This window comes from Triticum aestivum, chromosome 7A, assembly GCF_018294505.1.
Source record: "Triticum aestivum cultivar Chinese Spring chromosome 7A, IWGSC CS RefSeq v2.1, whole genome shotgun sequence".
Taxonomy (NCBI): Eukaryota; Viridiplantae; Streptophyta; class Magnoliopsida; order Poales; family Poaceae; genus Triticum; species Triticum aestivum.
Genome location: NC_057812.1, coordinates 492,707,975 through 492,732,345, shown reverse-complemented (window position 1 = coordinate 492,732,345; position 24,371 = coordinate 492,707,975). Strand labels below are relative to the sequence as shown.

The 24,371-nt window shown below is 44.8% G+C and overlaps 1 pseudogene; it reads left to right on the top strand.

Annotated features, from left to right (window-relative positions):
• Positions 1-8,573: 8,573 nt before the first annotated feature.
• On the top strand, positions 8,574-24,042 carry LOC123147755 (protein DJ-1 homolog C-like; annotated as a pseudogene).
• Positions 24,043-24,371: the final 329 nt, after the last annotated feature.

Genomic DNA, 24,371 nt, shown 5'->3' with positions numbered 1-24,371 from the left:
GGATATTAAGGCCTCCTTTAAATAGAGAACCGGAACAAAGCACTAACACATAGTGAATACATGAACTCCTCAAACTACAATCATCACCGAAAAGTATCCCAACTATTGTCACTCCTGGGTTTACGAATCATAACACGTAGTAGGTGAATATGACTTGCAAGATTGGATCTAGAACATAGATATAATGGTGATAACATAAACGATTCAGATCTGAAATCATGGTACTTGGGTCCAGAGTGACAAGCATTAAGCATGGCAAAGTCATAACGACATCAATCTAATAACATAATGGATACTAGGGATCAAGCCCTAACAAAACTAACTCGATCACATGATGAATCTCATCCAATTCCTCACCGACCAACGGGCCTACGAAGGAATTACTCACTCTCGGTGGGGATCATCATGGAATTGGGGTTTGGAGAAGGGTCGGTGATGACGAAGATCGAAGATCACCCTCTCCGGAGCCCTAAACGGACTCCATATCTGGCCTCCCGATAAGAACAGGAGGTGGCGGCGGCTCCATATCGTGAAACACGAGAATTCTTGCTCCCTGATTTTTTTCTCCAAATATAGGTATTTATGGAGTCGGGATCAGGGTCTGCGGGGCCACCAGGTGGGCACAACCCGCCTGGGCGCGCCTGGAGGGGGCGCCCTGGTGGGTTGTGCTCACCCAAGGCCCCCCCCTCTGGTGGTTCTTGGCTCTAGTATTTTTTTTTCTTTTTTCTGAAATAATTCTCCAAAAAATTCGTTCCAATCCGAGAACTTTTATTTCTGCAGAAAAAACAACACCATGGTAGTTCTGCTGAAAACAACGTTAGTCCGGGTTAGTTTCATTCAGATAATGCAAATTAGAGTTCAAAATAAGAGGAAAAGTGTTAGAAAAAGTAGATACGACGGAGACTTATCAACTCCCTCAAGCTTAAACCTTTGCTTGTCCTTAAGCAATTCAGTTGACAAATTGAAAGTGAAAAAGAAAAACTTTTACGAACTCTTTTGCTCTTTTTTACATAAATATGCTTAAGTAGCACCGAGGTTTTCACCAAAGATCGTGACTAACCATGTCAACAATAACTCCTAAAAATTATATTAACTCATATCAATGGCATAATCAACTAGTGAGAAATAATAAGAGATCTCAAATGCCAACACTTTTTCAAAACAATCATGATATAATATGACAATAGTGGTATCTCGCTAGCCCTTTTTGAGACCGCAAAACATAAATGCAGAGCACCTCCAAAGTTCAAGCAGCGACTAAACATTGTAATTCATGGTAGAAAAGATCCATTCATGATGCACCCAACATTAACTATACACAATGCATGAGGATGACAATAGTTCTCTCAGATCCGGCGCTAATTTGAGAAGGTGATGACTCAACAGAAAAGTAAATAGATAGTCCATTCGCAGAGGGGAGCAGAGATTTGCAGTGGTGCCAGAGCTCAAAATTTTAAAATAGAGATAAATGAAATTTTGGGAAATGCACCCTTCATGTTTACTTCACGACCAAAAGTTATCAATATCTTCCATGCTACACATATTAGGGGCGGTTCCCAAGCGATAAAAGTAAAGGTTTACCCCCTCCACCAACAAACACACTCCATGGCTAGCTGAATCCACGGGTACCGTCCATACCAACATCAGTCCTGGGGGAGTTTTGTTTAAGTATTGGCAATTTTTATTTCGGGACTGGGCATCCCTATTACTGCCCCTCTCATGCAAGGACGAGTGCATAAACACTGATCATGAGAATAACCCGCTTAGCATGGAAGATACCAACTACCCCCTATCGTTCTATGAACAATCCAGGCACACAAAACAGATGTTTATTTGAATTTTTTAGAGGTGGCACATGCAAATTTACTTAGAACGCCAGGGTAATAGCACATATAGGTAGACATGGTGGACTCATCTAGAATAACTTGGGTTTCAGGATTTTGATGCACAAGCAGTATTCCCGCTTAGTACAAGCGAAGGCTAGCAAATAGGTTGAGAAGCGGCTAGCTAGAGAGTGAAAACGGTCATGAACATGCATTATGAATAATGAACATTGGATACTAGCATGAGTAGGATATGGACACCATGAACATAAATATCATAGATGCTATGTTGGTTTTGATTCAACTACATGCGTAAACATGTGCCAGGTCAAGCAACTTAAAACATTCAGAGGAGGATACCATATCATCATACCACGTCACAATCATTTTAACACAGTGTTGACATCCAAGATAAATCATTATCCACTCCTAGATACTTAAGTATGGCATGAGAAACTATAATCTCTAATTGTCATTGCAAACATGTATGATCATAATAAGTTGAATCATGGATACTAGGTTAAACATATTTACAAAAACGGAACAAGCTGAGTTCATACCCGTTTCTCTCTGCCACAACCAGTTCATCAAATATCGTCATTATTGCCTTTCACTTGCACGACCGAATGATATGAAAATAATAATAGTGCAAGAGTGCCGTGGACTAAGCTAGAATCTGCAAACATTTTATTCAAAAGGAGAAGACAAGGTAATATGGTCTCTTTATTAGATCAACAATAACACATATGAGAGCCACTCAACATTTTCATCGTGGTCTTCTCCTTGGTACGACTCAATAAAAAGAAAAGAAATTCAGAGAAACACATTGAAATATTTTTGGAGTTTTTAGTTTTTCTAGAAGAAAGAGAAATTAAAGAAAGAAAAATAAAAATGAGAAAAACTATTTTAATAGGAAAGCTCCCAACAAGCAAGAAGAAGAATCGAGAAATCTTTTTGGGTTTCCTTTTAATACTACAGCTAACTAAACTAGAAAGAAAAACCAAAAAGAAACAAGAAACACACATTTTTCGGTTTTTCTCAAAGTTTTTCAAACACACAAGAAGAAAGCGAGAAAATAAATCTAGCATTGATGATATAATGAAAAAGTGTGAACACCGACAACTGGACTAAAATGTGTGAGCATGAATATAATTCGGTGGAAACACGTACTCCCCCAATATTAGGCTTTTGGCCTAGCTTGGTAATCACCACCCGTAGTAGCCATCGGGTTCCCATGTCGAAGTGCTACGGTGGCGGCACTTGAGCATCCCACTCCCGGGGCTCCTCCTCTGCCACCGCCTAGGCGTTCTGGTAGGTAATGATGTCCTCAGGCATGATCCTGTATCCGCCCATGGCAATAGAATCAAACAAAGCAGGTGTAGGCAACAGAATAATATCACGGGTATCCACACTGAAAACCAGGTTGTAAGGAATATTATTAATAGAATCATTAATATCAGTAAACTAATGATCTTTCATCGCCTGGTGATCCAAATAAACCTTGGGTAAACGATAATCATGTTGGCAAATTTAAATGTTAAAGTGACTCGCTAAATGAGTAGCATAATTACCACCATGCATTTTGCCCTTGGCTCTGTTAAGGTGCAGACGGCGTGCAATAATGGCCCCTAGGCTATAGGTGTTATCTCTGTATAGTGTAGGGCATAAGATGGCGAAGTCAGGAGCACAAAGTGCACTGACTTTCTCTCTAGCAATTAAACACTTAGCAATGAGTAGAGCAAAAATAATGCACAACATGAAACTGCAAACTAGTAGCAGTGACACTCGACACGCCTCTCTCATCTCCCACTAACAGAGTGCGATAAAAGTCCTCAAACTCTGCAAGCCTATGCTCTCTTATTTCCCCGTCAGAAGGGATCGAACATACACTGCAAAAATCAATGAGTGGCATCTAACAGTTTCAGCATATAAATTAAACCACACCTTAGAGGAGTTATTCCTACTCAGAAAATGGAAGTTTTGCACAAAGGAATTTGTAAGTAGATGGTATTGTTCATACTCAGCTGTGACGAAGTCGGTAAGCCCAACATTAGCAGCAAGTTGTGCGAACTCTTGACGAATCTCGGCCCCATCCATGAAGGGGTTATGCGGCCATTCGCACGACCGCACCTCCACCCTTCTCAAGCATGGAGGTCATTGTCCGATGATTCCCCAATGACTCCCTTAGAGCTTTTCTTGGAGGCAAACTTCTTGAAGAAACTCATCTTATTCCTATAAATAAAATTCTGAAAATTTTAGTCCACAAAATTGTTGTCAACAGAACTTCACAAGATTGATAGCAACTACTCATGGAGATGCATAGAGGCCATATAGAGCATTCAAACTACTTAGAACTCTAATAATTCAACGTGCAAGCTCAGCAGCACCAAGAGTAGATAATTATTCAAAATATAATCCACTAAAACAAAAACTAATTGGAGCAATGGAGGAGTCACATACCAAGTAGCAATCGCCCAAAATAGTTTGAAACAGAGCTTTGAGCAAAGAGATCGAAATCCGCGGGTTTGAAAGAAAGAACACATGGGAGAGAACAATTGTGATTTTTTTCTAGATGTAGGAGATGACATGGGCTAAAGAGATAAGCGAGGGGCCCCACGTGAGGACCACAACCCACCAGGGCGCACCTGGGGCTGCTAGCACGCCCAAGTGGGTTGTGCCCACCTGGTGCACCCCCCTCTGATGTTATTTGTACTAAAAATTCAGAAATACTCAAAAAAATAGTATTAAATTTTCAAGGCATTCTGAGCACTTTTATTTTTGGGTCATTTTTTATTGCATGAAGAATCTAGAAAAAAAAGGATAAACATGGCATTTTATTTTATTTAACTAAGGAAAACAGAAAACAAAAGGTAAGGATGGAAGGTAGTGCCTACTAAATTCATCAACTTCATACCTCTCAAAGATGATCCATTAATAAGGTCGATCAAGTCTTATTAACAACCACCTTCGATTAGCATGAAACCGAAGAACTTTCATAAAACACTAAGTAACCTCAATGGGGATATGCATGTCCCCAACAATAAGTATATCATATTTCTTTTTGGCAGTAGGTAGAGGTAGTTAAAAACTTCCAATAGTGATTGTCGGAGATTTTTCAATAACATTAATACCATTCACTTGGAATTGTTTCTTCGGAAAGTGTATTGTATGCTCATTACCATTGATATGAAAAGTGACATTGTTTTTACTGCAATCAATAACAACCCCTACAGTATTCAAAAAGGGTCTACCAAGGATAATCGACATGTTGTCATCCTCGGGCATCTCAAGTATAACAAAGTCTGTTAATATAGTAACATTTGCAATAACAACGGGCACATCCTCACAAATACTGATAGACATTGTAGTTGATTTATCAACCATTTGCAAAGATATTTCAGTAGGTGTGTGTTTATTCAAGTCAAGTCTTTTATATAAAGAGAAAGGCATAACACTAACACCACCTCCTAAATCACATAAAGCAGTTTTAACATAGTTTCTTTTGATGGAGCAAGGTATAGTTGGTATCCCCAGATCTCCAAGTTTTTTAGGCACTCCATCCTTAAAAGAATAATTTGCAAGCATGGTGGAGATTTCAGCTTCCAGTATTTTTCTCTTATAATTGATGATGTCTTTCATGTATTTTGCATAAGGAGCCATCTTTAAAATATTAGTCAAGTGAGTGCGCAAAAAGACTAGCTTAAGCATTTCGGCACAACGTTCAAATTCTTCATCATCTTTCTTTTTAGTTGGTTTTGGTGGAAAAGGCATGGGTTTCTAAACCCATGATTCTCTTTCTTTACTATGTTTTCTAGCAACAAAGTCTCTTTCATAATATCTTTTGTTTTTAGGTTGTGGGTTATCAAGATCAACAACAGGTTCTATCTCAACATCATTATTTGGTTCTTTATCGTTATTTGGTTGAGTGTCTTCATGAACATCATCATTATCTTTTTCATTATCACTAGATGAATGTTGATTACCAGACTGAGTTTTGGCATATGAGATAGAGACATCATTATTATCTCCAGGAGGTTTTTCTATTTTAGGTTCACTGGAGGTATGCAAAGTCCTATCATTTTTCTTTTCTTTTTAGAAGGACTAGGTGCATCAGTGTTAATTCTTTGAGAGTCTTGTTCAATTCTTTTAGGGTGACCCTCAGGATAAAGTGGTTCCTGACTCATTCTACCTCCTCTAGTTACTACTCTAATAGCATGATCATTGATATTATTGTTCATTTCATCAAGCAATTCTCTTTGAGATTTAGCAACTTGTTCTAACTGAGTGTGAACCATAGAAGCATGTTTTCCTACGCCTCTAACATCATTAGAGATTCTAAATAACAGACCACTCAAGCGAGCAATCATATCAGAGTTGTATTTCAATTGTTTCCTAACATTTTCATTGAAGTGATCTTGCTATCTAATATAATTATCAAACACATAAAGGCACTGACTAGGATGCATATTATAAGGGTTATCCTTTTCATAAAATTTCATTAAAGAGTTTACCTCTACCATCTTGGGTGGTGGTGTATCAAGTCCATGTATTTCTTCAATAGAAGGTAAATTTTTAACATCCTCTACTTTAATACCTTTTTTCTTTCATACTTTTCTTTGCCTCTTGCATATCTTCAGGACTGAGATATAAGATACCCCACTTCTTCGGAGTGGGTTTAAGCGATGGTTCAGGAAGAGTCCAATCATCATAATTCTTCAATATGATATTCACTAAGTCCTCAGCTTGTTCAACAATTCATTCCCTGAAAACACAACCAGCACAATATCTAGGAAGTCCCTAGAAGTATCGGTTAGTCCATTATAGAATATATCAAGTATTTCATTTTTCTTAAGTGGGTGATCAGGCAAAGCATTAAGCTATTGGAGAAGCCTCCCTCGAAACTTGTGAGATACTCTCTTCTTCAATTTGCACAAAGTTAAATATTTCCTGTAAGGCAGCTTGTTTCTTATGAGCAGGAAAGTATTTTTCAGAGAAGTAATAAATCATATCCTGGGGAGTACCACAGAACCAATAACAAGAGTATTGTATCATATATTAGCATCACCCTTTAATGAGAATGGAAATAATTTGAGAATATAATAGTAGCGAATTTTATCCTCATGAGCAAAATGGGTGGCTATATCATTTAATTTGGTAAGGTGTGCCACAACAGTTTCAGTTTCATAGCCATGGAAATGATCGGATTCAAGCAAAGTAATTAACTCTGGGTCGACAGAGAATTCATAATCCTTATCATCAACAAAGATAGGTGAAGTAGCAAACTTAGGATCACATTTCATTCTATCATTCAAAGATTTCTCTTTAAGTTTGCATACTAATTTCTTAAGATCATCCCTATCATTGCAAGCAAAAAAATCTCTAGTTGTCTTCTCATCTATAACATAACCTTCAGGTATCTTAGGCATTTAATATCTAGGAGGGCTAGATCTAATATGTATTTCAAGATTTTCAGTTTCAAGTACTTCATCAGTTTCAATAATTTCATCAGTTTCAGCATTCTCCATATCTTCAACTCTAGCAATTTGTTCATCAAGAAATTCACCTAGATGCATATTATCATCAAGTAAGGTACTAGCATCATCATGAGTAGCATTCATAGAAGTAACATAATCAATAACTTGCAACATATCGGGATTAATAACATGTGGTGGTGTTGCAAGTCTACTCAAAATAGAAGGTGAATCAACTGCAAAGATACATGACAGTTCCTTACCTCCCCTCGTCTTAGAGGGAAAAATCTTAGACTTGGTATCTTTCAGATTCTTCATAATGATAAATAGATAATAATCTCAAGTGACTCAACAAATATAGCTATGTTCCCCGACAACGGCGCCAGAAAAAGGTCTTGATAACCCACAAATATAAGAGATCGCAACAGTTTTTGAGGGTAGAGTATTGAACCCAAATTTATAGATTCGACCCAAGGAGAGCCAAAAAATATTTGCAAGTATTAGCAGCTGCAATTCAACCACACCTGAAGATTAATTATTTACAGCAAAGTGATCCATTTTCCTCCCTGAAAGATATACTTGTTCAAGCATTCTTAAAAAAATTATAAACACACATCAATGTTTGATACACAACCTTAAAAAATTTTACTCCTAATTCAACTTACATAAAAAAGAAAAAGAAAGACAAAATTGAATGTGAATAGTGTCAAATTACTATTTTTTACGAGGCAGTACTATTCACCTAAAGCTGCCACTATCCAATTTCGAATTTGTCTTTTTTAAATCTATAAATGTACATCGAGTTTTGAGCTGATTTTTTCGAGAGCCGTAGATATACCTCACATGAATGTTGTGAAACAATTTTAGATTTTTTGTAAAATGTCTAAATATAATTTTTTGGGCTTGAATGCGTGCAAGTCTTCCCCGCATAGACCTGGCCATGGGCAGCCCGGCCCGGACGGCCTGACCCGACCCGACCCGACCCGAAAATCCTGGGTCGGGCTGAGCCCGAACACGCCATTGGGCGGGGCTCGGGCCTGAAAATCAAGCTTGATGGGCAGATCGGTCCAGACTCAGAACTGTGAAAAATGGATTTTTAGCCATGGTCGGGCCGGGCCGAACGGGCCATGTCAGGCTTTTCTGGGCTCGGGCCCGATTTAGTAGGCCCGGTGGTCGCGCCAGGCCGGGCTTGGGCCTGGGTTTTCAGCACCGGGCTTTTTTTGGCCCGGCCTGAGATATGCTAGGCCCAAACTCGGTAAGTCCTGCCCCGACTCTCTGTCCAGCTCCCGCTCTTATCCCCTCTCCGCCATCCCGCCACCCCCGCCCACCGGCCCGCGGCGCCGGCTGTGCTTGCTGGCCGCACCGCGCCCGAGCACGAAGCCGCCACCGCTGCAGCTAGTCCACGCCGCCACCGCTCGACGGCTGAATCGAGGCTCCAGCTCTAGGTCAGGGGACGCCGCCCCCCACCACTCCAGTCCGAGGTTTCCGGGGGACGCGCCGACGTCGCCCGATTTCAGGGCTTGGCGACGCCGCTATTGGCCGAGTCCAAGACTCCAGAGGTAGCCGCCGTTGTGCGTTGTCGGTCCCCATTTTTCTCATGCCTCCACCTATGAACTATGATGCTTTTGCTGTCCTGTACAGCTCTGTGGATATGGATATCCTGTCTGTTCACTTCCTCCATTACTAGTCGCCGAAGTATGACTGTATAAGGTTATTTTGCTAATTTGGTACTGAAATATTTTTGCATCGATGCCTTCGTGCTTGCTGGCTACTTGGCTGTACGTGAGCCATATTTCTGTGCTTGTATGCTGGACGCAGGCATAGGCGCGTAGTTTTGTTTGTCAAACTGTCACTTGCTGCTACTGTTGGTTGGTGCTTGGTATTTTGGCAGTATGGTGTATTCTTTTGTACATATGTGCCATATTATTCGTTGAGATGCAAATACTGATTACTCTGCGATGTCTTTCTACATGTTTCTATCTATTGACTGCAGTATTTAGATTTATTGCTAAATACTCCCTCTAATTAGTGTAAAAAACGCTCTTATATTATGGGTATATTAGTGTAAAAAACGCTCTTATATTATGGGATGGAGGGAGTATATATTATTTTATGGCTTAAAAACCAGACATTGAACCGGTGAACCGGTGAAAACCTGAACCAAAGGCCTAACCGGTTTGATCACCGGTCAGGTTTTTAAAACTACGCCCAAACTTCTCCTCTGCCCGCTTCGAGGGGACAGAAGCGGTGGGCGGCAGGGACGGAGTGGACGGCGTTGGCGCAACCAAACTGGAGGAGACCTCCAGCCTCAAAGACCTGCCATGGAGCCGGGTTGAAACCCTAGCCTCCAAGCGCAAGGGCGATGACTCGACGCCTCCAAGCCAGGGAACCTTGTTCGGCCCCGTCTCCGGATGCCTCCGCCGGTGCCAGCGAAGGCGAAGTCAATGTCCGGCTTCGTCCACCCCCCATCTCCGGTGGGTCTCCGATCTGGGATTGCATTTACTCGTAGTGCATGAGTATGAAGTCCAGAATTGTTGTCCGACAGTTGGTTTGATGATGTACATCAGTACATGGTCAGCAGGTTGTTCAGGATAGCGATGCTGCATTTCCACAGTAGCTCAACCATAGTATTTATTTTATGGTTTGATCATTGCTAGTATTTGTTTCTAGTAGTGTCTTTAGACTCTAAAAACTATTATGTCATTAATGTATGTTGAAACACTTAATTGCTGACATGCGTTGAATGCATGCTAATTATCCTCTTGAGGAGAGTTTGCTTTGCTGATATTGATCTCACGCATCTGTATCAATCTGATTGTTTGTATGTGCTCCTCGGATTGTAAGAATTTAGAAACCTTCATTCCATTATCTTGGTAGTCAAAAATCATTTACGTGATCACCATACCAAGTTGTCACACCCAATTTTTTGTTTTCTATTGTCCTAAGTAGCCCTGCACTTCCAAAATACTTGGCTTCTGAATGTATTACTCATTTGGCCCCTTAATGAATTTAACAGATCCATTTGCTCATTTGGCTTTTTTGAATGAACTGTGTTGCTTCATAGAAGCCTCTCATGCTTGTTTAAGTTGAGACAATATTTTCATGCTGGGAATTTTACCTTTTTATTTATATGTGGTAAGTGATCACTTCCATTTCCAGATTCCCCACTTCAGGCCTACTGAATACAAAAGAGCAAGGTTGTCTAGGAACCACAGGGCTGTGAACCGTCCCTGTGGTGGAGTGCTCTCTGAAACTGCAGCGAGAGGAAGGTAAGTAAAGCTATTGTTTATACAACATGGATTAATTGACCATGCCTAGAGATATGACTTATGAGAGAAAGGTAAGCAAACCTAGAGTTATGAGTTATCTAAGGGGAATATCACTTGTTATTGCTTCCTGCAAATAGAATTAGCTTCTTCTTCATACTTTAGTTATCAAATCTGAACTGGAGAGTGTGCTCTCTCTCTCTCTCTCTCTCTCTCTCTCTCTCTCACTCATAGTATCTATGATCTATCTACAACACCTCATACTTTATCAAATCTGAACTGGAAGATATCATGTTGCAGTTTGTGTATCTAAAAGTCTAGCTAAATCTGCACTTCCTCTCCATTTTGCAGTCAGAAGGAGGGCATGTCCGCGAGGGTGCCGTAGCTTACATCAGTTTGCGTGTGCTTTACGGCGGAAAGGCTGCATATTTATTGGCTGCATTTTGTTCATCTCCAAACTCCAAATTCTAATGCTCTCAGCGTCTAAGCCTATTCTCGCCCCGACTTCCCTTACTGCCATGGCGATTTGGCTACCGCCACATGCACCAACCCATTATGCCCTGCCTCACCGGCGGACACCGCCATTCCGCTCCATCGCGCAAGCGGCTCCTTCTCCTTCCACCACCTCAACGGCAGTCTCGTTGCCGCCATCTCCCAAGAAGGTCTAGTCTCCACTTGTTACCTTTCTCTCTGACAGCGTCAAGAACCTGACTTTCTGTTTTTTACTGTGAAGGTTCTTGTGCCCATTGCCATAGGCATGGAAGAAATGGAGGCAGTCATCCTAGCCGGTGTCCTCAGGCGAGCGGGCGCTGACGTAACACTGGCCTCTGTGGAGGACGGCCTCGAGGTTGAGGCTTCCTATGGGACGCGCATCATCGCAGACAAGTCCATTGCAGCATGTGCCGACCAGGAGTTCGACCTTGTGGCTCTCCCGGTAACCCACCTCTCTTATTATTATTATTATTATTATTATTATTATTATTATTATTATTATTATTATTATTATTATTATTATTATTTTCGTTATGTTTATAAAAGGAGCAAGAGCTTCTTATTTGCATTGCTGAAAAACGACAAAACAGGAGATAGACAGTTTTGTTGGCACCAACATCGCTGTGCTGGTATCCTGAAATTTTGGCCTGATGCAACACCATTTTTGCCACTACTAGTCCAAGGGGACGCGAATACTCAATTTTTCCACCTCATTGCTAATGGTAACATAGAAAGAAGCGGATCTTTCAGCTAGAGCAGGATGAGGGTACTATTTTAGGGCAGGATAATCTCAAAACCTATATTACCGAATACTATAGACAGCTATTTGGATCGCCGGAGGCTAATTGTGTGTCCCTCGATGAGTCCAGGGTTGAGGACGTGCCTCAATTGACTGCTGCTGATAATGATATCCTGGTTGCCCCGTTCTCAGAAAAGGAGGTGTTCGATGCTATTACACAAATGAAAAACAATAAGGCTCCTGGTCCGGATGGGTTCCCGGCTGAGTTCTATAAAAAGTGCTGGTACATTATTAAGGGGGATTTACTACCTATGTTTCATGATCTATTCTCTGGACAGCTTCAATTATTTCACTTGAATTTTGAAACTATCACATTGCTTCCGAAGAAAATGGATGCTGTGAGGATTGAGCAGTTCAGGCCGATCTGCCTCCTCAATGTTAGTTTCAAAATCTTCACCAAGGTCAGAACTAATAGGCTCACACAGATTGCGCAATCTGTGGTGCAGCAATCCCAAACTGCTTTCATGCCGGACAGGAACATCCTTGAAGGGGTGGTTGTCCTTCATGAAACGCTCCATGAAATCCATTCCAAAAAATTAGATGGAGTAATTTTTAAGGTGGATTTCGAAAAAGCGTCGATAAGGTTAAGTGGCCATTCCTCCAACAGGCATTGCGTATGAAAGGTTTTGATGAAGCCTGGCACCGACAGGTCGAATCATTTACGCAAAAAGGGAGTGTGGGAATTAAAATGAATGACGACATAAGTCATTATTTCCAGACACATAAAGGCCTAAGACAAGGAGATCCGATGTCCCCTATCCTGTTTAACATTGTGGTGGATATGTTAGCAATTTTGATAGGCCGGGCTAAGGAAAATGGTCAAGTGGGTGGGTTGGTTCCTCATCTTGTGGAGGGAGGTGTTTCCATCCTTCAGTACGCCGATGATACAATCATCTTTATGGAGCATGATTTGGCCAAGGCGAGAAATATGAAGCTTGTGTTATGTCTGTTTGAACAATTGACCGGGTTAAAGATTAACTTCCATAAGAGCGAATTGTTCTGCTTTGGTAGAGCCAAAGACGACCAGGAGTCTTATAGGCAGTTGTTTGGGTGCGAGTTGGGGAGTTTACCCCTCTCGTACCTTGGTATCCCGATTCACCATCATAGGCTAACAAACAGAGAATGGAAGTGCATCGAGGATCGATTTTAGAAAAAACTGAGTTGTTGGAAGGGTAAGCTCATGTCATACGGAGGCCGGTTGATATTGATTAATTCGGTGCTCACGAGTATGCCTATGTTTCTCTTATCTTTCTTTGAGGTCCCAGTTGGTGTTAGGAAACGACTAGACTTCTATCGGTCAAGAACAGATGTCTTCTTAGTAAGTGGTTGTGGAAGCTGTCCTCCGGGACTGAGGCCATGTGGGCGCAAATCCTCCGCAACAAGTACCTCCAAACGAAAACATTGTCCCAGGTCGCAGTCAGGCCGACTGACTCGCCTTTCTGGAAAGGACTAATGAAAGTCAAACAATCTATGTTCAATAGGACGAGATTTGTTATTGGAAACGGTACAAGTACCCGTTTCTGGGAGGATACTTGGCTTGGTGAATCACCTTTAGCCATTCAATATCCATCTTTATATCGGATTGCTCAACGACGTGAGGTGTTCGTGGCAACGGTATTCCAATCTACCCCCCTTAATATTCAGTTTCGACGGTCGCTAGCGGGCAATCGTTGGGAAGAATGGCTTCATCTAGTTAGGAGACTGATGGAGGTTCAACTTCCTCACCAACCCGATATATTGCGCTGGAAGTTGACTAGTTCTGGAGTATTTACAATTAAATCAATGTATATTGATGTGATTAATTTGACTGCTATTCCAACTTCCAAGTTTGTTTGGGCTGTCAAGGTGCCTTTAAAAATAAAAGTGTTTATGTGGTTTGTCCATAAACAAGTTATTTTAACAAAGGACAACTTGATTAAACGCAATTGGACAGGACCTACTAGGTGTAGTTTCTGTGATCGGGATGAGACGATTAAGCATTTATTCTTTGATTGCCCATTGGCTAGAGTTCTTTGGCGGACGATCCATATTGCTTTTAATCTTACTCCACCGACTTCTGTCAATGCTTTATTTGGGACATGGCTTAATGGGGTTGAGCCTGTTCTCGCAAGACATATTCGGGTTGGAGTTTGCGCTTTGTTATGGACTATCTGGAATTGCAGAAATGATTTGGTTTTTAACAGAACATCACGGATTCATTTTTTGCAGGTTATTTTCCGAGCTACGGCACTGATCCGTTCGTGGTCGCTACTCACTCCGATGAAAGCCAGGGAGCATTTGGTTACTGGATCTATCCGTTGGGAGATGGTCGATCGGGATATCTTCAACCGGTTTGGATGGCGGTCATGTAATAGGATAGGCAATTAGTTTCCCTATCTATTGTTAGCCAGCCGGTTGTGGCATCTTTTTTGGGCTAGTTTGTATATCTAGCCGTCTGTAGCTCTGTGTGAGCTGCATTTTTCTTTTTCCTTTTTGTTTAGCTGGAGACTGTGGAATCTTGTTGGCACTTCTGCCTTTTTTTGGTTAATAAGATGGCTGTATGCATCGTTCTGATGCAGAGGCCGGGGAGATCCCCTTTTCGAAAAAAAAAACTAATTGGCCCCAGCCAGCCTAAAAAACCAGAATCTTAGAACTCCCAACATAACGAGCAGGACAGCCTCAACATCTTACAGCCAAGTCAACGCGGCGACTCTTTCTGACAACCCACCAAATTTTTGTTACAAAAAAAATCTGCTCCAGCTTTTCAAGCTTCAGTGAAACGTCACCAACAATTTTAGACATTACCAATGTGCAGCACTGTAGGTCTCTACCCCCCCCCCCTCCCCCCCTCCTGGACTTGTATTAAAGACCACAGTTGTCGTGTGCGGTACCAGCCGATCTCCTCGCCATTGTTTATTTTGAAGAATTCGCTTCTGAAGAACAGCCCAATCCGACAATAGGTTAGCCATCATCAAAATAACTGTGGTTGGATCAGTGGGAGTAATACTATTGGAACTTGCACTGTTCGTACATTTCCATAAAGACCAAACTAAAGCCGAAATCTTAGAAGCAATAACCTGACGGTCCGTAATAGGACATTATCCAACTACAAAGTTTTTTTTTCTTCGAATACACAGGAGGGCTGTGCATCATACTATCATTATATTAAGAAGAAAAAGAAGGGGTAAGAACCCTTACAAGATAGCCACCCACCTACAGACCTTAGGTTACATATGCGCTTTTCTTAAGGCTGGTCATAGTGGGAGTAACATAGGTAGTAACATAGATGCCACATAAGCAAAAATGTTGACGTGGCAAGTAGTTAATAAGGAGAGAGACAAATAGAGTAACCTAATATGTTACCATCACATAGCGCTTTCCAATGCAAAATGAGTCTACAAGACAATAAATGAATATGTGTATGTTACTACACATGTGACACTTCCCACTATAAGGATAGTAACATAGAGTAGTAACGTATGCATGTTACTACTCTAAGTTACTCCCCACTATGACCAGCCTAAAACAAACACCGACCTCGGCCAGCCACTAGGACCCTCCTGGCGCACTGGCCACGAGGTAAGAAATACCATGGACCCTGGCTAAACCCCAAAGAAACATTGTCTTCCTTAGCAAGCAAAAGCACTCCAGCTACCCGCAAAAAAGAGCGCTCCAACTAAGTTGGGAAGAAAACCATAAAAAACGCAGTGGTTCCATTGCTTCCAAATGATCCACGCCTCCAGGTTAACGAGGGAATTGAGTCCTTTTTGAGCCTCAACATCAACAACCTTACTTTACCTTGTCCACCAGTCATCAAAAGAAGGTGTCCTCCAGCTGCTGGGTAAGGACCTGCGGACCAACCGATCGAAGCCAGCCGGACCAGAAATGTCTGGCAAAGACACATGTAGGCCTTGTTCGTTTACTCCCTCCCCCGCGAGGTTTGCGGCCCAACCCCCGTGGATCGACGAGGATTACCCCCGCCGGGGTGTAACCCCGGCCCGTCCGTTAATGCGTGTTCGTTTAAGTCCAGCGTGGGTCAATCCCCCAATCGAAACCCCTCCAGTCTTCGCAAAACAGACGGGGAAAAAATAATCGTCTCCCCATCCGTGGAACGAAACCCCGAGTGACCCAGAGACGGACTCTCGCAGGCGACGCGACCAAAGCGAACTCGCCGGCCGCGGCGACGATATCGCCGTGATCCAGGATCCCACCCAGTAAGCTCATCTCCTCCTCCTCGGACTCCCCTCTCCTCGTCCTGAGTACTCGATTGATTGATATGTGCCTGCTGGGAGGGGTTAACCGAATGTGATTTGTTGAGGTAGGGGTTCAGGGAATTTAGGAGTTTAATCCCTACAGGGATTGGGTGACAGCGTGAGGATCACCCAACCCCTGGGTGGATTGAATCCCCTAGGGGGTTGCTCCCCTGACTACCGAACAAGGCCGTAAGCAGCAGGTGCTGGATGGTTTCATCCTCCTGACCACAAAGTTGGCAACTGGTGGCGTGGGGTAAACCCTGTCATGCAAGACGGTGATCAGTCCAACACTTGCTGCATTAGCCACATGAAAAAATGACATCTGCCAGGTGCCCATGTCCTCCAGATGCGAGCCCAAGGTCCAAAAAGGTTAGCTCCCTGGAAAAAACCTCTATAGGACGACCTAGCCAAATACTGTCCAGAGGCCGTGATTTTCAGGTGTGAGAGCCCTCGAATCCTGGTTGCAGCACAATGTCTGATAGAAGATCCCAAAGCTCGAAATATTCTCCAATAACAGTAACCGTCAAACCACCTTGAATGTCTTATACCGAAGTATGATCAGTCAAGGCCTCCATGACTGTTCTCTTGTTGGCCCTTCGCTTGGGCACCAAACCAAATATATGTGGAGCGAGGTCAGCAATTCATTGCCCATGAACCCATGTATCCGTCCAGAACAAAGTGTGTGCTCCCCCGACCTCAGAAACCACCACTATAGAAAAGAAGGCTTGCAGAGATTGAGCAACATGAGTGGGGAAGACGGGGTCTGTTTTTCTTGTAACCAGAGCCATATCCTGAGAGCACACCCCAGGTACTGAAGATTAAATATACCGAGACCCCCCTAGCTCAAGAGGGCGACATGGCTTAGTCCACGCGACCAAACGATGGCCGCTGTTATCATCCTCCCCCCCTCCACAGAAAACCTCGTCGTATCTTGTCGAATCCAACTATAAAGATCATCAAAGCGGAGGAAATTCAGAACAAGGTAGAGAGGAAACCCGGAGACCCCCGCGTCGCCTCGCTCTGGCGACACGGGGGGAGAAAACCTAGCGCCGCCACCTTCTCCCCCCTTCCTCCCTCCAGCCGCGCCGCCGCCAGAGGGCGCCCACCGGCAAAGTCCGGGCCGGCCCCAAGGAAGGCGGCGGCGGGGCGCTAGCCCTTGCCGGTGCAGCACGACGAGGAGGACGGCGGCGTGTCGCGTCGGGGAGCTCTGCGCGGCCCAGATCTGGTCGGTGCGCATCCGCGACGGGGAGATGGAGGCGGCTGGCCGGGCGCCCATCGGGCTGCTCGTGTGCGCGCGGCTGCGCGGTGGAGTGCTGGGCATAGCCCGCGCGGCTTGTGGGCGCAGGGGCGGCGCGGCCCGTGCGGCTTGCGAGCGCTAGTGGCAGCGTGGCGGCGCGGCCGCGCGAGTCGCTGCCGTGAGATGCTGCGGGAGGACGCGGGCTCCCCCTGGAGGACGGCCCCTGGCTTGGACGCGGTCGGATCTGGCGAGCCGGCCGGATCTGGCGGCTGGGGGTCAGGAGGCGGCTTGGCTGGCGACGGGGTCGGCGTTGCTGCTGACCATAAACCGTGCGGTGGAGGAAAAGGACTTTCCTCTTGCAGAGAGGAGCCCGACCCTCGCGTCGCCCACACCGGGCGACTCGAGGGGAACCCCAGCCGCCACCGACCGCCGCCCCTCCTCCCGGCCACCCCCGCGTCGCCGCCGGCTCCCCGTGCTCTCTCGTTGCGGCCTCGCGCTGGCCGCGGTGCACCTCAACCTCTCCTTGTTGGGTGCGGCGCCCCGGCGTGTTGCTGCTTCTTTGGCCCTCCGTAGCTCGCTTCGCAGCTCATGCCTGCCTAGATTGTTGGGCTACGGCGGTGGTTGGCCGACTTGCTCCGGTTGCGAGGTGGAGGAGGCACTGCCGGGTGAAAACTTCATCGACGATGACGGCTGCAGCCGCCATTTTTCCTTCTTGAAGGCGTCGAGTTTGGCATTGTTTCCCTCCCCCCCAAGCACTCAGATCCCGAGAGAAATCTCGGACCCGGGGTTCCCCGTGTCGGATGGTGTCGACGTCTCTACGCCGTTTCCTCCTTGGGGGCATCTTCTTGGATTTCTTCTGCTTCGGGTGGACTCGCCTCTTGCTGCTTCCTCTCCACCTCGGCTTCGATCCCTGGCTGGCCATTGTCCTTGGCGACTCGAGTGGAGCTTGCTTGGACATCCTGGGGTGGCCTCGACGACGCGCTGCCCTTCGACCTCGGCGGCAGTACACCGGTACTGCGCCCTTCGGTCTCGGTGGCGTGTTGCCTTCTCGGCTTCGCTGGCGGCACACCGGTGCCGCCACTCGAACTCGGCTATTCGACGCTCTTCGTTCGCGCCAGTGATGCTTCTCGATATGCTTCTACTTCGGTGTCTCCTTTCTATCAGGGATGTGCTTCATGGTGGCCCGGACGACGTTTGCGTGGACATCCTGGGGTGGCCTCGGCGGCACGCTGCTCTTCGACCTCGGCGGCGGTACACCGGTGCCGTGCCCTTCGGTCTCGGTGGTTTGTTGTCTCTTGGCTTCGCCGGCGCACACCGGTGTCGCCGCACGAACTCGGCTATCCGACGCCCTTCGTTCGTGCCAGTGATGTTCCATTGCGAGTTGCTGTTATGGTGCCCGTCTTTTTCTCCCTAGGCCTTGTTCTGGTTCATTGTCAGTGGTGGAACAAGCTGCTCAGCGGAGCTTGCTACCTGAGATGTCGGCCTCCAGGGGTTTCGGTCTGGTTCTGTTGCCAGCCTTCCCCTCCATTTTGTTTTTCTTTCTTCTAGTTTTGGGCTTCCTCTTGAAGCCCTCCCCTGTTATTTCCTTTTGTGCCTTTGTGCACTTACTTGTATCTGTACTGACTGCCAAGTCACTTTCGAGTGGGAATATAACAAGCGGTGGGGTTTTTGGCCCCCCCCGTCAATCTCAAAAAAAAAAAAGATCATCAAAGCTACTAGGATACATGTTAGTATGGAAAGAACAATTAAAAATATTCCAACAATAATTAGCTAGAGAATGGTAGAAAAGAAGGTGGTTAACCGACTCAGATCTACCACAATACATACAGTTATCAGTCCTTTTCTTGCCCCTATGCAACAGATAATCCTTACTGAGTTTGCTATTACGAGAAGCCAGACCAAGGAAAACCTTGATCCTAGGAGGAATTTTACTGAACCACATTTTTTTTAAGGCCAAGAAACCTGAGCAGCTTTAAGTGTAAGTTAAAGAGAACGAACTGTAAACTTGCCATTCTTCTCCAAAGTCCAATGCCATCTATGCTCCTCCTCCAACAAAACCTCCGTACTACATAACTGACTTAAAGAACTCCAAAGAACAATCTTCTTTTCCCAAAGGTTTCTCCTAAATGTGATACAACCAAAAACCCTGAGTGAAAACTCCAACTACTGTCCAATTCGTACTAAAGGCAAGATTGTGCAACCGAGCAAACTGAACCGCTAATGGCTTATCTCCTATCCAGTGATCTTCCCCAAACCGAACAGCTTATTGCATTAAGCAGCAGAAACTTATGGAGCATTTAGAGCAACTCCAACACAGCGACCCAAACGGACACGCAATGTGTCCGTCTTTTGTCCGTTTGGGCCGGCTAGGCGGACACCAATGTCCGATCGTGTCCACCGACCCATACTTGCGCCCGACGCGCCGGGATGTATTTTAGATTTTGGACGGATTTTCGAATTAAAAATATATACATTGCCGCAAAAGTCCGGTCGTACATTAAATTAAAACTAAAGAACATAAGCTTCAACCAAGATCTAGTAGCCGTCGCCGTTGTCCTCGTCGGTGAGGTCGATGAAGATCGGAGGCGACCATGGATAAGGCCACGGTACTGCCGCCGGCGCATGCGGTGGCGCAGCGGGCGCCTCCTCCTCCTCCTGCTGCTGCTGCACCTGTTGCTCCTGCTCCGCCTCCTGCTGCTGCGGACCTCCAGGTCCACGTCCACCCACTTGGGTGTGCACGGGACCGTGGACGTCCACGACCACGACTGCCCCAGCAGTGGCCTTGGCTCCTGCCCCGCCTCTTGCTCCGCCTCTGACTTGGGAGCGGGCGGGGGCGCGGTGAGCCGGTGACCTGTACTCCGACGGATTCGGCCAGCGCTAGTGACAAGCCAGGCCACAAGGTGAGTTCGTCGAGCTGGGAGTCCTCGAGGGCCTTCCTGTAGGCCTCGTCGGTCTCCTACTCCTGCTCGGCCGCCTCCTCCTTAACCGCCAACGATGACGGGGGACTAGGAGCACGCGCACAAGCAGCGAAGAAAGACCGGTGACGCAGGTCGTGCTCATCGACGAACCAGGTGTCCAGAACGGCTAGTCGACAGCATACGCCAGGTCGTGACGGAGGTCATCGGGGAGCTGAGGTCGGCGGCGGCGGCGGATCTCGGCCTTGCGCGCGCGGCCGGGCTTTGTAACGGCTGGCACTGGAACTCTCTCCGGGATCAGATGCCACATGCCAGCCGTTTGGTAGGTGGACGCCAGGCCATGGCATGCGGATGGCCCACTCCTAGTACCGTTGGAACTGCTCGACGGGCATGTAGACCCGTTCCCGCCCCTGGGGCGTCACAACGAACGTTGCCGCGCGGCGGCGCCGCCCCGAGGAGGAGCCGGCCTCATGGTCGTGCTTCCCGGCCCTCCCAGGGATCCACTTTCATGGCATTTTGCGCCGGCAAGCCAGGCGGTGGTGGCTATGGTTTGACGGTCGAGCGGCTGGGGGGCAGAGTGAGGGAAAAAGGACCTGCTTCTGGCTGTTGGTTGGTTGGCGCGTGAGCCCGGGGCTGATACCGAGTGGATGGGTGGTGTGTGCTGTCCGTGTGGATGCAAACCGGTCCAAATTTGGGGCAGATTTGCGTCTGCATGGACAGCAGATGAACAAGAATTGGATTTGCGTCCATGCGTTGGGCCGTGATTTCTGCCCATGCGGACTCAAACGGACAAGAATGGACGAAATGCGTCCTTCCATTGGAGTTGCCCTTATAGCCTCTCTTTGGGAGAGCATTCAAATATTTCTCAACACTTCTCTTTGATACTGCAATGTTTCTAAACTGTTTCATCATATTTTTCCCTTTTCGTGCTGACTGCAACATGTCATCTCTTCGTTGACACTCACTTGACCTGTGTTGTTTTATCTGTGTTACAAACTGGCAGTATCTAAAATCTAATCTTCGATTGTTGGGGCGATGTGTTCAGGGAGGAATGCCTGGTTCAGTGCGGTTGAGAGATAACGAGATCCTTCAGAGAATTATGGTTAGACAAGCTGAAGAGAAAAGATTGTATGGTGCTATATGTGCTGCACCAGCTGTTGTTCTCATGCCCTGGGGTCTTCACAAGGGAAGAAAGGTGGCCATTTTGCTACATAACTAGATTTAGTCGATCAAGATCTGGCCTTCTTTAGTTGACATTGAACCCTTATTCCTTTTTTGCAAGATCACCTGTCACCCGTCGTTCTTAGGAGATCTTCCAACATTCCGAGCTGTCGAGTCAAATGTTCAGGTTTCAGGAGAGCTCACTACTAGTCGTGGTCCTGGGACAGCATTTCAGTTCGCTTTATCATTTGTCGAGCAATTGTTTGGGCCTCATGCTGTTGAAGATGTGCACAGTACTTTGGTTTGTCAAAATAAACTTTGCACATCTTTGTTTTGTATCATGCCTTTTAGCCGACTAGATTATTTCTTGTAAATTTAGTTCATGTATTGTTAAACTTTTATGAGTAGTGTACTAGTGTACCTGCAATTCTGATTGTTGTTTTTATTCTAAGAAGTGTATTTTATCCTTTAGTTGCTTATGCTAGCAAAAACAATTTAAGGAAGAATTCTAGCAAGTTTCTAGATTATGTTTTTTTGCTATAACTTTATGAGGTACAACTTCTTTCTTGCATCGTAACACCTGCTGACCACTCTGCCGTTGTTGTAAATTGCCCATGGATATCATAGATTGATGCCGGTCTTGAAAGAAGTACAGAAGTCAACAGAGTTGAGTGGCCTTTTGATCACAAACCTCAGGTCAGTTCATGTTTGATTATAATTTGTGCTAAATTATTAGCTCAAATAATGTGTTTTTTTACATGTAGAACCATCATTAACGTAAAATTTATGTCACAATAAATAGGATAATATGCTTATGCAAGTCTGATTTTTTTATTTTTCTGACAAAGGGTAACATGGCTTGCTTGACAAATGGATGCCTAAAGCATTTCTCGTAAAAACAATGGGATTGGGCGACACCAGTGTGAATACTTGCACTTTCTTTTGATCGTTATATTCAGCGATGCTTGCCTAAAGGTGCATGCTTGATTTAAGAAAGCTCAGTTTGGTTGTGTATGCCCTAGCATTCTATATGAATTATTATCTACCTGTTGATTTCCCTTCATACACTGTCACTGTACGTGAAAACGCCCCATGCCATATTTCTATGCGAAACACATTCATGCTAGTCCATGTGAAAAATAAAGTTCATCTATCTGTCTAGTCATTACTTTCGGCTATGAGCATTGATGGGGAAAATGTTAGGAAAGGTGCAATCAGAGTGCAAGTTGCGTGGCATTGATTCTCGGATGGTTTGACTTCTGAAACAGGTTCTCATTCCAATTGCAAATGGGTCTGAGGAGATGGAGATCATAATGTTGGTGGATATTTTAAGACGGGCAAATATAAATGTGGTGTTGGCATCAGTTGACGAGTCCACAAATATTGTCGGGTCTCAAAGAATGAAGATTGTTGCTGATAAATGCATATTGGATGCTTCTGATTCAAAATATGATCTAATCATTATTCCTGTAAGCTGTTTTGCATTTCACGTTTTTATTTCCTATTCATAATGTAAGCTAATTTAGAGTTTGTGCTAGTAAAATATTTCCTTGTTTGACCATCAATATATATTGCAAACATTGACAATATTTGTGACATAGATAGCTACTAGAATACGAAAAAGTCCAGCTCAAGAAAAAATGGAAAAGAAATAAATTTACATGTGCATCTTTCATAGTATATATATGAGAATGTTGAGATCAAGACAGTTTGTAAAGAAATAAACTTACATGTACATCTTTCATAGTTATGCTTGCGCGTTTCTATGACAAATATGTGTCCTCTGCAACATGAAGTTATATATATGTTCATCATTCTTGTCTCATTCTTCTTAATTATGTCTTAAGGTGTAGCAAGTGTCCAGCTACCTATAATTCAGGTGTTCATGTGTGTGCATTTGCATGTTGCACTGTCCTTTTGCTTGCTTGCTCTGCTAATATGTTTTGGTTGTTTTTGTCCAATATTCTTTTTCTGCAATGTTTTATTCCTTGATATTGTCCAGGGGGGACCTGCCGGAGCTGAGCGTCTTCACAGGTGTACAACTCTTAAGAAGCTACTCAAGGAACAGAGGCAAGCAAGCAGGATGTATGGTGGGATCTGTTACTCTCCATTGATATTGCAGAAGCAAGGTTTACTCCAGGTGATTTTTCGGACTAAAAACTCGTAGCATCTTATACTTCACTGAAATGGAAGTAAATTGATGTTGAAATTGTGTTACTCAGGATAAAACAGTGACTGCTCATCCTTCCATAGTCAATCAGCTCACTTGCCAGGTTATTGACCGATCAAAGGTCGTGATTGACGGAAATTTGATTACTGGGAAGGGACTCGGAACAGTCATTTTCCCTGGCCATTGTAAGAAAATTCTTTGGCCATGGGCGAGCGAAAGGTGTGGCAAATGGAATGGTTTTTGACTACCCCAAGAGCTGAAACACCTAGCATTTCTGCTACTACAGAGGCGCTGAATGTTTGGTTATGGTATATGGATCTTGCTATAGCGATGCTCAAAATTTGAGGTGACTGTCTCTTGCGGAGATAGCAAAATTTTATTCTGTTGCCGCCTTACTGGATAGCTGCAGACTGCAGTGAAATGTCCACTAAATATGTTCTGCACCGATGCGGCATCCTGGGCCTCAAGGACCGCACGCTCCATGTCCGATGGTGCGCAGGACCTCCCCAGCGGGCGGATCCAAGTATGGCAGCAGCGTCATGTTTTTTTTTGAAACAGAGGACAGCAGCGTCATGTGAGGCCTGCAAACATGACGAGTGGGCGCTGGACCCGTCGCGGGATAGCATGCGACAACATATAGGAACTATGTGAACTTGACAGGTTTATTTCAAGTGAATTGCAGAAAACCACCACATTGAAGCCTAGGGTTGCAGAAAAGACTCTTCTATGTTTTTGTGTCAGAAAACACTGATTTCACGCCTAATCATTTGCAGAAAACACCAAACCTTCTGTTGAGGCATTTTAA